The sequence below is a fragment of the Delphinapterus leucas genome, chromosome 20 (assembly GCF_059928025.1).
Source record: "Delphinapterus leucas isolate spDelLeu-1000000601 "Yukka" chromosome 20, BTC_Dleu_Yukka2, whole genome shotgun sequence".
NCBI classification, from domain to species: domain Eukaryota; kingdom Metazoa; phylum Chordata; class Mammalia; order Artiodactyla; family Monodontidae; genus Delphinapterus; species Delphinapterus leucas.
The window spans coordinates 25,815,425-25,829,718 of record NC_143148.1 but is presented as its reverse complement, the minus strand read 5'-3'; the positions used below and the strand labels follow the sequence as shown (position 1 = coordinate 25,829,718).

Genomic DNA, 14,294 nt, shown 5'->3' with positions numbered 1-14,294 from the left:
GGGGGATCAGACCTAATTCCCGACTAGGAGGGATCATGGTGAGACTGAAGTGCGTTGGCTGCTTGTTTATTTGATTAAAAAGAAGAAAAAACTCCACCGTTACAGAACAAAGAGTGCAAAGCAAGCCCCTAGACCTGGACCTGTTCCTGGCTCCGTTATTTCATTTACATATTTATAAAGCTTGGCCAATGTGGAAAATCGCACTATTGCTTAGCAACCCAAATTATAGAGAAAATTAGATCTGAAAGAACCATGACAATAAGCAGGATTCTAAAGGGAGATACAGCAAAGAGAAGGATCCAGAATGACTAAGCTCAAGACTGACTCCCCTCTGAGCCTACACTTGGCCCCTAATAATAATCATAGTTAACATGAATTAAGCATTCTGTGGGTGAGGCACTATACAAAGTATTACACATTCATTATCTCGTTTATTCCTCACAACAACCCCTGGGGTGGGTATAATGATTACCTCCATTTTCTCACAAGAAAACAGAGGCATAGAGAAATAGGTATTGGTCAAGATCACTCAGCCAGAAAGAGTGGGTCCAGAATTGGAACAACAGACCCCCAGTTTTTTGGCATCATGCATACTAACCCAAGAGTGCAGCTCCCTGTGCCTCAAACATCCAAAAATGCAATTTATAGGAAAAGATGTAATTCGGAGGGCTAAATAATCCAGACGGTAAGCTCGATTTTTCCCTTCACTGAGACATAGTCATAGATCATTGGAACAAAAATGTTTTTTTCTGCTATTTTTACAAAATGGAGAAAGTATCATTGTTTTTTTTACTGATTATAATATAAAATACATGCTTATTATAAAATATGCAAATGGTACAGGACTGTAGAAAATGGAACCCCCCCAAATACATGTATATATATAATCCCATTTGTCACAGATGTCAGAGATAATCACTGTTAATCATTTTCTCTCTCTCTCTCTCTCCCCCCCATATATGTATATATATATATATATTTTTTTTTAAAGAAATGCAGCAGATTTAAGAAGCAGCCACAACAAATTAGCTTTCACTGAGAAGAAATAGAAACACTGGTTTAATCAAAACAAAAGTAAAAATCTGTTTGAGGGACAAATCTTCCATACAGAAGAATTTCAAATTAGGCAAGTAAACACTTTTCCCTAATTCTCCATGAATGTGGACCTTAATGCTCCATGAGCATGGGCTGTTCTTAGAGACCCACTTCCAACGAATATAGTACAGAAAGGGGAAAACACTAACCTTACAGTGGAGAAATCTGACAGACACTACTTTAACTAAATGATCACAGTTAACATCACCAATAATAATCACGTTGACATCATGTACTGTCTTAATTCAGGCTGTTGTACAAAAACAAAAACAAAAACACAGACTGTGTGGCTTAAACAGACATTTATTTCTCACAGTTCTGGAGGCTGGAAGTCCAAGATCAAGGTGATGGCAGATGCGGTTCCTGGTGAGAGCTCTCTTCCTAGCTTGCAGACGACCACCTTCTCACTTTGTTCTCACGTGGTAAAAAGAGGGTGAGAAAACAAGCTCTCTGTTGTCTAGTCTTACACAGACACTAATCTCATCATAAGGGCACCTCCCTCATCTAAACCTAATTCGCTCCCAAAGGCCTCACCTCCAAATACCATCACATTGGGGGTTAGGGCTTCAACAAATGAATTTGGTGGACGGGGGGTGGGGGGGTGATACAAGCATTTAGTTCATAACACGTACCCCCTGATATGATGTAATGAGAATGGTACTTTGTGGTCTATTCATGAGAAAACACCAGACAAACCCAAATTGAGAGATCCTTTACAAAATGCCTGACTAGTACTCTTCAAAACTATCAAGGTTGTGAAAAACAAATAATAAAGACTGATAAAATGGTTACAGACGGTGTTACAGACATGACAACTAAACACAATGCAGTACCCTGGATTGGGTATTAGAGCAGAGAAAGGACATCCTGAAAAACCTGAAGAAATCTGAATAAAGTCTGTAGATCACTTAATAGCATTATTTCAATGTTAACTTATTGGTTTTGACAAATGTAAAAAGGTTAGGCAAGATGTAATCAACAGGGGAAACTGGATGAAGGATACATGGGGACTCTATACTATTTTGCAATCTTCTGTAATTAAAAAATTATTTCAAAATAAAAAGTTTACTTAAACATTTTTGTTGTTGTTTGAAGATAGTTAGGACTTAAAGAGCCTGAAAGTGCTTGCTTTGACAGCACATATACTAAAATTGAAATGATACAGAAAAGATTAGCATGGCCCCTGTGCAAGGATGACACACAAATTTGTGAAGCATTCCATATTTTTGTACATATATACAATGGAATATTACTCAGCCATAAAAAGACATGAAATTGAGTTATTTGTAGTGAGGTGGCTGGACCCTAGAATCTGTCATACAGACTGAAGTAAGTCAGAAAGAGAAAAACAAATACCGTATGCTAACACATATATATGGAATCTAAAAAAAAAAACAAAAAAGGTTATGAAGAGCCTAGAGGCAGAACAGGAATAAAGACGCAGATGTAGAGAATGGACCTGAGGACACGGGGAGGGGGAAGCGTAAACTGGGATGAAGTGAGAGAGTGGCATGGACATATATACACTACCAAATGTAAAATAGATAGCTAGTGGGAAGCAGCCGCATAGCACAGGGAGATCAGCTCTGTGCTTTGTGACCACCTAGAGGGGTGGGATAGGGAGGGAGACGTAAGAGGGAGGAGATATGAGGATAGATGTATAGGTATAGCTGATTCACTTTGTTATAAAGCAGAAACTAGCACAGCATTGTAAAGCAATTATACTCCAATAAAGATGTTTTTTTTTTTAAAAAAAAAAAAGAGCCTGAGAAAAGAGGGTGCATTGAAGTGAGCCTGGCATTATGCCCAGCTCCACTTTGAGGCATTAACCATAGGGCTAACTAGTGCCATAGGGCTAAGAGGCTCAGGAGCTTCCCCTTGGCTCTTTACTGATTCATAAGCAGTATTGGGCTCCAATTAGCATCCCAGAAGAGCCACACCCTAGGAATAAAGGTGAAATGGAAATAGCCTGATTCTTCAAAAGACTAAAACTCACTTTCAAACCAACTCAGACTCAGGCTGGATTAAGGTAATCTGCATTTATTCAAACTAACTGCTAGAGGCAAAAGTAAATCCTCTCTGAAGGAAACTAACACCATGAGAGCCTCAAATTATCTATACAATTTTTTTATACGCAATGCCTAGCATTCAGTAAAAAATTTAAGTGATATGGGGTCTTCCCTGGTGGCGCAGTGGTTGAGAGTCTGCCTGCCGATGCAGGGGACACGGGTTCGTGCCCCAGTCCGGGAAGATCCCACATGCCGCGGAGCGGCTGGGCCCGTGAGCCATGGCTGCTGAGCCTGCACGTCCAGAGCCTGTGCTCCGCAATGGGAGAGGCCACAACAGTGAGAGGCCCGCATACGCAAAAAAAAAAAAAAAAAAATTTAAGGGATATGGTAAAAAGGCCAAACGTATATAAAATTGGAATTTCAGAATGAGACAAAAAGATAGAGAGGGAAAGCAGCAGTATTTGAAGAGAAAATGGCTGAGTGATAAAAGATACCACGTCATAGATCCAAGAAGCTCTATGAATGCCATGAAGAATAAACATAAAGAAAAACACATTTAATTACACCATATTAAAACTGCTGAAAATCAAAGACAAAGGAAACTCTTAAAAGCAGCCAGAGGATAAAAGACACATTACTTTCAAAAGAACAACAAGACTGGCAATTTTTCAGCAGAAATTATGGTAGCCTAGAGGACAATCCAATTGAATCTTTATGGAGCACAAACGAAATCACTGCCACCCTAGAATTCTATTCTCAATGAAAATATCTTTCCAAAATGAAGGTAAAATGAAAATATTGTCAGTCGAACAAAAACTTAGAGCATGCATTTCTAGCATATGGGAATAAAAGAAACACTAAAGGAGTTTTTTTAAACAGAAGGAAAATTATTAAAGATGGAGGTGCAGTAATGCAAGAAGGAATGATGAACAGTAGATGAAGAGTAGATGAATGATGAACAGTAGAAGGGTAAGTGTAGCATTAACTCTAAATGAAAACAGATCAAATAAGATAATAATTATGTCTCTTGGTGTTTAAAGTATATGTGGAAGTAAAATATAAGATAGAAAGAAGCCCTTTCAAAACAGTGGAGTGAGGATCTCCAAAAAAATCCACTCCTCCAAAACAACAATAAAGACACTGAGTAAAAATGTAAAACAAACCAAAAAAACCCACTTTTTCAGAACTTAAGAAACCACCAGCTTTCAGCAATAAAGGAGTTTTTATATAAGGAAAAAGTTTGAATATTAGAAAGAGGAATGAATTGTGTAGCATTTTAACTTGTCCTATTCTCATACTGTCTCCCCAGCTCCATGATTGGTTTGGAAACCAGAAGACTCACAGCCATGATAGCTGTTAAAACCAGTAGCCTAGTAACCACTGGAGAGGTTAGAACAGGTCTGAAGCTCCCAACAAAGCCCACCCGAGATCTGTAACTCTTTGACTTGACAGTTTTCTGGAAAAGCCCCACTGTAAAGCTTGTCTTATTTGACCTGACTCATAGATCACTCAGTAAGAAAAACCCTATCCTCAGGACCTTTGTCAAAAGCAATCAACAGCAACTGTTTAACCTCATAGCTTCCTGAGGAGGTAATACCAGAGAGGGCAAACAAAAAGCTTGTCCAAAAATGTAAAAGGAAAATCTGGAGAATGAGATGTCCATCAGGGGCTTTGAAAAACTCCAGCATATTTCTGTGGATCTAGAAGGCCATGTGCATGTGCAGGGCTAAGAAGATTAGGGCCTGAGAAGATACTAATCTCTCACCTTGGGCTGATCTTGAGGCTTTGGCTGAGTGTTGAAGGTGTGCCCCAACACAAACACACAGAGCCACTTTGCAAAGATAGGGAGATTTGGGGTGCGTGGGGGGGTCCAAGAATGTAAGAAAATCTCTCTAATCACTAGCTGAGCACTAGGCTAATGGAACAGAGATTTCAATGCCCACACATGACAAAAGAATACAGAATTAGTTCAGAAAAGTCACTAAGGAAGCAATCAGCAGAAACAACAAACCCTGGAAAAGAAGAGAAATCTGATGTTTACATTACATTATTTTAAATGTTTAGTTTTCAACAAAAATCTATGAGTCATGCAAAGAAACAGGAAAGTATGGCCCATAGACAGGGGAAAAAGCAGTCAGAAGTTGCCGTCCCTGAGGAAGTCCAGATGCTGAACTTACCATATAAAGTCTTTAAACAAGCTATCATAAGTATGTTCAAAGAACTAAAGGAAACCATACCTAAAGAATTAAAGGAAAGTATGAAAATAATGTCTTGCTAAATAGAAAATATCACTAAAAAGAAAAAAACATTTTTTTAAATAGAGATCTGGACCTGAAAAGTATAACCGAAAGGAAAAATTCACTAGAGGGGTTCGACAGCAGATGTGAGTTGCTAAAAGAAAGAATAAACATACTTATAGATAGTTCAATAAGATTATCCAGCCTGAGGAACAGAAAGAAAACAAGAATGAAGAAAAATTAATGGAGTGTCAGTGACCTGTGGACACAATCAAGCATATCAACATACACACAATGAGACCCACAGAAGGGGGGGAGGGAGAGAAAAAGGGACAGAAAGAATATTTGAAGAAATTATGACCAAAAAACTTCCCAAATTTTATTTTAAAAATCTATGTATCAAAGAAAATCACTAACTCTAAGTAAAATAAGCTCAAAAGAATCCACATCTAGACACATCACAGCCACATTTTCAAAAGACAGAGAATCTTGAAAATAGCAAGAAAAAAAAAAAACTCATTACACACAAGAGATCCACAAAACGATTAACAGCTGGCTTATCAGAATCCATGGAGGCCAGAAGGCAGTGCAATGACATATCCAATATGCTGGGGGTGGAGGGAGACTATCAATCAAGAATTCTATAGCCAGGGACTTCCCTGGTGGCTCAGTCATTAAGAATCTGCCTGCAGTGACTTCCCTGGTGGCGCAGTGGTTAGGAATCTGCCTGCCAATGCAGGGGACATGGATTCGAGCCCTGGTCTGGGAAGATCCCACATGCCACGGAGCAACTGGGCCCATGTGCCACAACTACTGAGCCTGCGTTCTAGAGCCCCTGAGCCAAAACTGCTGAGCCTACGTACCACAACTACTGAAGCCTGTGCGCCTAGAACCCATGCTCTGCAACAAGAGAAGCCACCACAATGAAGAGTAGCCTCCGCTCACCATAACTAGCGAAAGCCCACGCACAGCAACAAAGACCCAATGCAGCCAAAAATCAATCAATCAATCAATTAATTAATTTTTTAAAAATGAATTCTATATCCAGCAAAACTATACTTCAAAAATTTAGACATTCTCAGAGAATTCATCACCAGTAGACCTGCCCTATAAGAAATACTAAAGGAAGTCTTTTCAGGCTGAAATGGAAGAACACCTGACAATAACTTGAATATACACAAAAAATAAAGAGTACTAGTGAAAGTAACTACATAGGTAAATATAAAAGACAGTATAAATGTATTTTTGTTTGTAACTTTTTTGTACTCCTTTCTGACTTTTTAAAATCATTACAAATTTAATTAATATATTTCTTAAAATTTTATTGAAGTATAGTTGATTTACTACTCCTTTCTTATTTGAGACAACCACATAAGGCAATAATTATAAAACTATGTAAATGGGCTTCTAATGTATAAAAATGTAATTTGTATGACAATAATAGCACTAAGTGGGGGGAGGGTATGTAGCTATATTAGAGCAGTTTTTGTATAAGATTGAAATGAAGTTGGTATTAATCCAAACTAGATTGCTTTAAATTAAGATGTTAATTCTAATACTCAGGGAAACCACTAAGAAATAACTTTAAAAAGCAGAGTAAAAAAACAAGAAGGGAATTAAGACAGTGCACTATAAAATATTTAATGCAAAAGGCATCAGTAATTGCAAATTAGTAGAAAAAAAGATACAAGATATGTAGAAAACAAATAGAAAAATGTCAGGCGTTAATCCTACCTTGTCAGTAATTACATTAAATATAAATAGATTAAACATGCCAAACTAAAGGCAGAGATTGGCATAATGGATTTTTAAAAAATGATCCAGCTCAATGCTGTGTACAAGAGACAAATTTTAGATTCAAAGATTTATTAGGTTGAAAATAAAAGGATAGGAAAAGATATACCATGTAAATATTAGCCAAATACTGCTAGAGTGGCTATACTAATATCAGACAAAATAACTATTAAGACAAAAATTTTTACTAGACACAAAGAAAATACACTTGGCCATAAAGCAAGTCTCAACAATTTAATTTCAGAAAATTTAAATCACATGGGATGTGTGTCTCTGACTGCAGTGGAGATAGCTAGATGTGAATTACAGAATGAAAACTAGAAAAGTCCTCAAGGGTTTGCAAATTAAGCAATATAATTATCAGTAGTATATTAACAGATCAGAAAGGAAATTACAATCAAAATTAGGAAGTATTTTGAAAGGAATTATAAAAACCATATATCAATACTTCTGGGGTATTGCTTAGTCCATAGTCAGAGAAAACTCTATAGCTCCAAATACATGTATGTATAAGAAAAAAATAAACACCATAAATCAATTATCTAAGTATCCAGATCAAGTAGTTAGAAAATAGCAAATTAAATGCAGAGAAAGTAGAGGAGAGGAAATGATAAAGATATCAACAGAGATTAATGAAGTTGAAAACAAATATACTAAAAAGTATATTAAAAAATTCACATTTATGAGCCCCTAGCAAAACTGATCTAGAATAAAAGTAGAAAAGACACAAAATATTGATACCAGGAACAAATAAGAGCATCATTACAGATCCCACATATTAGAAAGATAGTACATAAAAGAATATTATAAATGATGTGACAGTGAACTTGAAAATTTTAATTAAATAGCAAATTCCTAGAAAAATAAAACTTTACAAAATTGACACAAGGTAAAAAAAGAAAATATAAAAAGTATCAATCATGTTTACTAAAGAAATAAATTCTGTAGTTAGAAACCTTCCTACAATACAAATTCCAAACCCGGATAGCTTCCTTGGTGAATATACCAAGCATTTAAAGAAGAAATAACACTAATCACGCATAAACTCTTTCAGAAAATAGATGAAGAAATATTTCCCATTTTGCATTAGGTTATGAGATCACATAACCTTAATCCCCAAACCTAATAAGGACATTATAGCAAAGAAAAATTACCCACCAATCTTTCTCAGAAACAGAGATGGGCCAAAAAATCCTAAAACAAGGAAATAGCTAGACTAGAGGAGAGCAGCCAAGATGGCAGAGTAGAAACACCCTCTTCTCACAAACACATCAAAATCACAACTATCTATCTGCAGAAGAACCATCAATGAAAAAGACAAATCTACCAGAGGAGCTCTTCTACAACTTAAGACATAAAGAAGGAACCACAGCAAGTTGGGTGGGAGTGCTGGACTTGTGATATAATCAAATCCCATACCCCAGTTTGCGACCCACAAGCTGGAGAATAATTATATTGCAGAGGTTCTCCTACAGGATTGAAAGTTCTGAGCCCCACATCAGGCTCCCCAGCCCAGGGGTCCTGCACTGGGAAGGTGAGCCCCCACAGCACTTGGCTTTGAAGACCAGAGGGCTTAATTTCAGGAGTCCCACAGGACTGGAGGAAATAGAGACTTCACTCTTAAAGCATACACACAAAATCTCACATGCATCAAGACCCAGGGCAAAAGAAGTAATTTGATAGAAGCCTAGGCCAGACCTACCTGCTGGTCTTGGAGAGTCTCCTGGAGAGGCAGGGGGCAGCTGCAGCTCACGCTAGGGACATAGATACTGGTGTCAGCCATATTTGGGAACATTCTACCGTGTGAACACTGCATCTGGCAGCTGCCATCCTGGCTCATTAGTGGAAAGCCGAGGTCCCACCCAACAGCCTGTGGGCACCAGTGCTAGGATGTCTCAGGCCAAGCAGCTAAGAGACACAGCCCCACTCATTAGCAGACAGACTGCCTAAACACTTCCTGAGCCAACCTCTGCCTCTAGACATGCCCTGACATGGCCCTGCCCACCAGAGGGCCAAGAACCAGCTCCACTCACCAGTGGGCAAGCACCAGGCCTTCTCTCCAGGAAGCCTGCACTAGCCTCTAGACAAGCCTCATCCACCAGGGGGGCTGATACCAGAAGCAAGAAAACTATGGTCCCACAGTCTGCAGACCAAGTCCACCCAGAGTAGGCCAGACCCTACACTGGAGCCAGCTGAGCCCTAGCTCTGCCCACTAGCAGGCAAACACAAGCTTTGGGTCACCCCAAATCCCCTGGGAACCACCCCTTTCCCACTCACCAATGATGTGAAATGAGCTCTGGGATCCCTGGGCTTTGCAGCCAGACTCCAGGAACCAACTCTGCTTGCCAGTAGTCTGGCACTAACCTCAGGACCTGGTTTCACTTGCCAGCAGGCAGGCAACAGCTCTGGAGTCTTCAGGACCCTGACTCTGCCCACCGTGAGCCAGCCCTAGCCCCAGAGTCCCCCAGGGTTCTGCAGCTAGCTGCCTCATGACTAGGCCCTGCTAAATAGCAGCCAGCCGCATCTGCACAAGGCAGAGTCTGGCAACCAACCAGACTAGGGGCCAACTAAGCCTACAAGATTGCCCACATAATCAGCCTGCCACAACAGAAGGACCCATGTAGCCCTTTTAGGGGAAACCCCCAGAGCATATAGCTTGGGTGACAAGAGGGGAGTGTCCTGCTGAGACAGATAGGATGTTTCCTACAGAAGTTTGCTTCTCCAAGGTCAAGAAACATAACTAACCTACCACACACGTAAAAGTATAAATAGCAGCTTAGACAAAATGAGGGGTCAGAGGAACATTTTCCATATGAAGGAAAAAGACAAAACCCTAGAAGAAGAATTAAGTGAAGTGGAGATAATCTACCCAAGAAAGAGTTCAGAGTAATGGTCATAAAGATGATCAAAGAACTCAGGAGAAGAATGAATGCACAGAGTGAGAAGTAAGAAGTTTTTAAAGAGTTAGAAAACATAAAGAACAACCAAACAGAGATTAAGAATACAATAACTGAAATGAAAAAAATACACTGGAAGGAATCAATAGTAGACTAAATAATACAGAGGAACAGATCAGTATTGGAAGATAGAATATTGGAAATCACTACTGCTGAACTGAAAAAAAAAAAAGAATGAAAAGAAATGAGACCCCTGCGATAACATCAAGTGCACAATATTTGCAATATAGCGGTCCCAGAAGGAGAAGAGAGAGAGAGAAAGGGCCTGAGAAAATATTTGAAGGCATAATAGCTGAAAACTTCCCTAACATGGAAAAGAAAACAGTCACCCAAGTCCAGGAAGTGCAGAGAGTCCATACAGGATTAACCCAAAAAGGAATATACCAAGACACATTGTAACTAAAATGAAAAAAATAAAAGATAAAGAAAGAATATTAAAACGCAACAAGGGAAAAGCAACAAATAACATACAAGGGAACTCCCATGTGGCTATCAGCTGATTTTTCAGCATGAATTCTGCAGGCCAGAAGGGAGCAGCATAATATATTTAAAGTGATGAAAGGGAAAAACCTACAACCAAAAATACTCTACCCAGCAAGTCTCTCATCCAGGTTTGATGTAGAAATCAAAAGCTTTACAGACAAGCAAAAGCTAAAAGAGTTCAGCACCATGAAACCAGCTTTACAACAGATGTTACATAGGAATTTCTCTAGGCGAAAAAGAAAAAAGCCACAACTAGAAACAAGAAAATTATGAAATAAAAAAGCTCATCAGTAAAGGCACTAAAGATAGGAAATCATCCACACACAAAGCTAGTAGGGAGGTTAAAAGACAAAAGTAGTAAAATCATCTATATCCACAACAAGCAGTTAAGGGATACACAAAACAATTAGATGTAAAATATGATATCAAAAACAGTGATCATGAGAGGAGTACCATACAAATGCAGAGTTTAAAAAATGCACTTGAAATTAAGAGATGAGCAATTTAAAACAATCGCATATATATATATATATATATATATATATATATATACATATACACATACTGCTATACAAAAAAATCATGGTAAACACAAACTAAAAATCTATAATAGATACACACATAAAAAAGAGAAAGGAATCCAAACATAAGGTTAAAGATAGTCATCAAATTACAAGAGAAGAGAAAAAAAGAAGAAAGGGGAAAAAAAGATCTACAAAGACAAATCCAAAACAATTAATAAAATGACAGTAAGAACATACATAATACCTAAATGTAAACAGACTAAATGCTCCAACCAAAAGGCATAGAATGGCTGAAAGGATACAAAAACAAGATCTGTATATATTCTGTCTACAAGAGACTCACTTCAGATCTAGACACATACAGACTGAACATGAGGGGATGGAAAAAAGGTATTCCATGAAAATGGAAATCAAAAGAAAGCCAGAGAAGCAATACTTATATCAGACAAAATAGACTTCAAAATAAAGACCGTTACAAGAGACGAAGGACACTACATAATGATCAAGATATCAATCCAAGAAGTTATAATATTTGTAAATATATGTGCACCCAACATAGGTGCACCTAAATATACAAGGCAATTAACAGGCATAAAAGGAAAAATGGACAATAATACAATAATAGTAGGCGAACTTAACACCACACTTATGTCAATGGACAGATCATCCAGATAGAAAATCAATAAGGAAAAACAGGAAGATTGAAATCATAATGAGCATCTTTTCCCACTACAACGTGATGATACTAGAAATCTACTACAAGAAAAAAAATTGCAAAAAACACAAACACGTGGAGGTTAAACAATATGTTACTAAACAACTAATACATCACTGAAGAAATCAAAGAGGAAATCAAAAAACACCCAGAGACAGATGAAAACAAAAACACGACAATCCAAAACCTATGGGACGCAGCAAAAGCAGTTCTAAGAGGGAAGTTTACAGTGATACAGGCTTACCTCAGGAGACAAGAAAAATCTCAAATAAGCAACCTAACCCTACACCTAGAGGAACTAGAGAAAAAAGAACAAACAAAACCCAAAATTAGTAGAAGGAAAAGATCATAAAGATCAGAGAAAAAATAAATGAAATAGAGACTTAAAAAATCAATAGAAAGGATCAATGAAACTAAAAGCTCATTCTTTGAAAAGATAAACAAAAATGATAAACCTTTAGCAAGACTTATCAAGAAAAAAGGAGAGAGGGCCCAAATCAATAAAATCAGAAGTGAAAAAGGAGACATTATAACTGAACCACAGAAATATAAAAGACTACTACAAGCAACTACATGCCAATAAAATGGACAACCTAGAAGAAATGGACAAATTCTTAGAAAGGTACAATCTCCCAAGACTAAATCAGGAAGGAAGAGAAAATATGAACAGACTAATTACCAGTAATAAAATTCAATTAGTAATTTTAAAACTCCCAACAAACAAAAGTCCAGGACCAGATGGCTTCACAGGTGAATTCTACCAAACATTTAGAAAAGAGTTAACACCTATTCTTTTGAAACTATTCCAAAAAACTACAGAGGAAGAAACACTTCTGAACTCATTCTATGAGGCCAGCATCATGGTGATAACAAAACTAGACAAAGATATCACAAAAAAAGAAAGTTACAGGTCAATATCACTGATGAATATAGATACAAAAATCATCAACAAAATACTAGCAATCCGTATCCAACAATACAATTAAAGGATCATATACCATGATCAAGTGGGATTTATCCCAGGGCTGCAAGGATTTTCCAGTATCTTCAAATTAATCAATGTGATACACCACATTAACAAATTGAAGAATAAAAATTGTATGATCATCTCAATAGATGCAGAAAAAGGATTTGATAAGATTCAACATCCATTTATGGTAAAAACTCTCCAGAAAGCAAGCACGGAGGGAACATACTTCGACATATAATAAAGGCCATATATGACAAACCCACAGCTAACATCATACTTAATGGTGAAAAGCTGAAAGCATTTCCTGTAAGATCAGGAAAAAGACAAGGAGGCCCACTCTTGCCACTTTTATTCAACATGGTTTTTGAAGTCCTAACCACAGCAATTGGAGAAGAAAAAGAAATAAAAGGAATCCAAATTGGAAGGAAGAAGTAAAATTGTCACTCTTTGCAGATGACATGATAATATACATAGAAAATCCTAAAGAAGTCACCAGAAAATTACTAGAGCTCATGAATGAGTTCAGTAAAGTTTCAGGATAAAAAATCAATACACAGAAATCTGTTGCATTTCTATACACTAACAACAAACTATCAGAAAGAGAAATTAAGGCAACAATCCTATTTACCATTGCATCAAAAAGAATAAGCTACCTAGGAATAAACCTACCCAAGGAGGCAAAAGATCTGTACTCTGAAAACTATAAGGTGCTGATGAAAGAAATTGAAGATGACACAAACAGATGGAAAGATATACTGTGTTCTTGGACTGGAAGAATCAATATTATAAAAATGACCATACTACCCAAGGCAATCTACAAATTCCATGCAATCCCTGTCAAAATACCAATGGCATTTTTCACAGAACAAGAACAAATAATTGTAAAATTTGTATGAAAACATGAAAGACCCCAAATAGCCAAAACAATCTTGAGATAGAAGAACAGAGCTGGAGGAAACAAGCTCCCTTTCTTAAGACTACACTGCAAAGCTACAGTAATCAAAACAGTGTGGTACTGGCACAAAAACAGACACAGATCAAGGGAAGAGGAAAGAAAGGCCAAAAATAAACCCATGAAATTATGGTCAGTTAATCTGTGGCAAAGCAGGCAAGAATATACAATGAAGAAAAGACAGTCTCTTCAATAAGTGGTGCTAGGAAAGCTGGACAGCTACATGTAAAAGAATGAAATCAGAACATTCTCTAACACCACATACAAAAATAAACTCAAAATGGTTTAAAGACTTAAATGTAAGACTGGATACTATAAAAGTCCTAGAGGAAAACATAGAACACTCTTTGACATAAATTGCAGTAAAAATTTTTTGGATCTGCCTCCTAAAATAAAGGAAAAAAAGCAAAAATAAACAAATGGGACCTAACTAAACTCGAAATGTTTTGCACAGCAAAGGAAGTCATCAACAAAACAAAAAGACAATCTATGGAATGGGAAAAGATATTTACAAAAGATATGATTGATAGGGGTTAATATCCAACATATATAAACAGC

General features: G+C 37.3%; 1 long non-coding RNA gene and 1 other non-coding gene across 2 annotated transcripts in view; one reads left to right on the top strand and one right to left on the bottom strand.

Annotated features, from left to right (window-relative positions):
- Positions 1-9,139, bottom strand: part of LOC149744631 (uncharacterized) — a 29,785-nt gene extending 20,646 nt beyond the window's left edge. Inside the window, exon 1 of the long non-coding RNA XR_016390954.1 lies at positions 8,838-9,139. This is a non-coding gene — a long non-coding RNA (uncharacterized LOC149744631). The remainder of the gene's footprint in view (positions 1-8,837) is intronic.
- On the top strand, positions 2,217-2,323 carry LOC115802826 (U6 spliceosomal RNA). The gene has a single exon (XR_004023374.1). It is a non-coding gene; the product is annotated as a U6 spliceosomal RNA (small nuclear RNA).
- Positions 9,140-14,294: the final 5,155 nt, after the last annotated feature.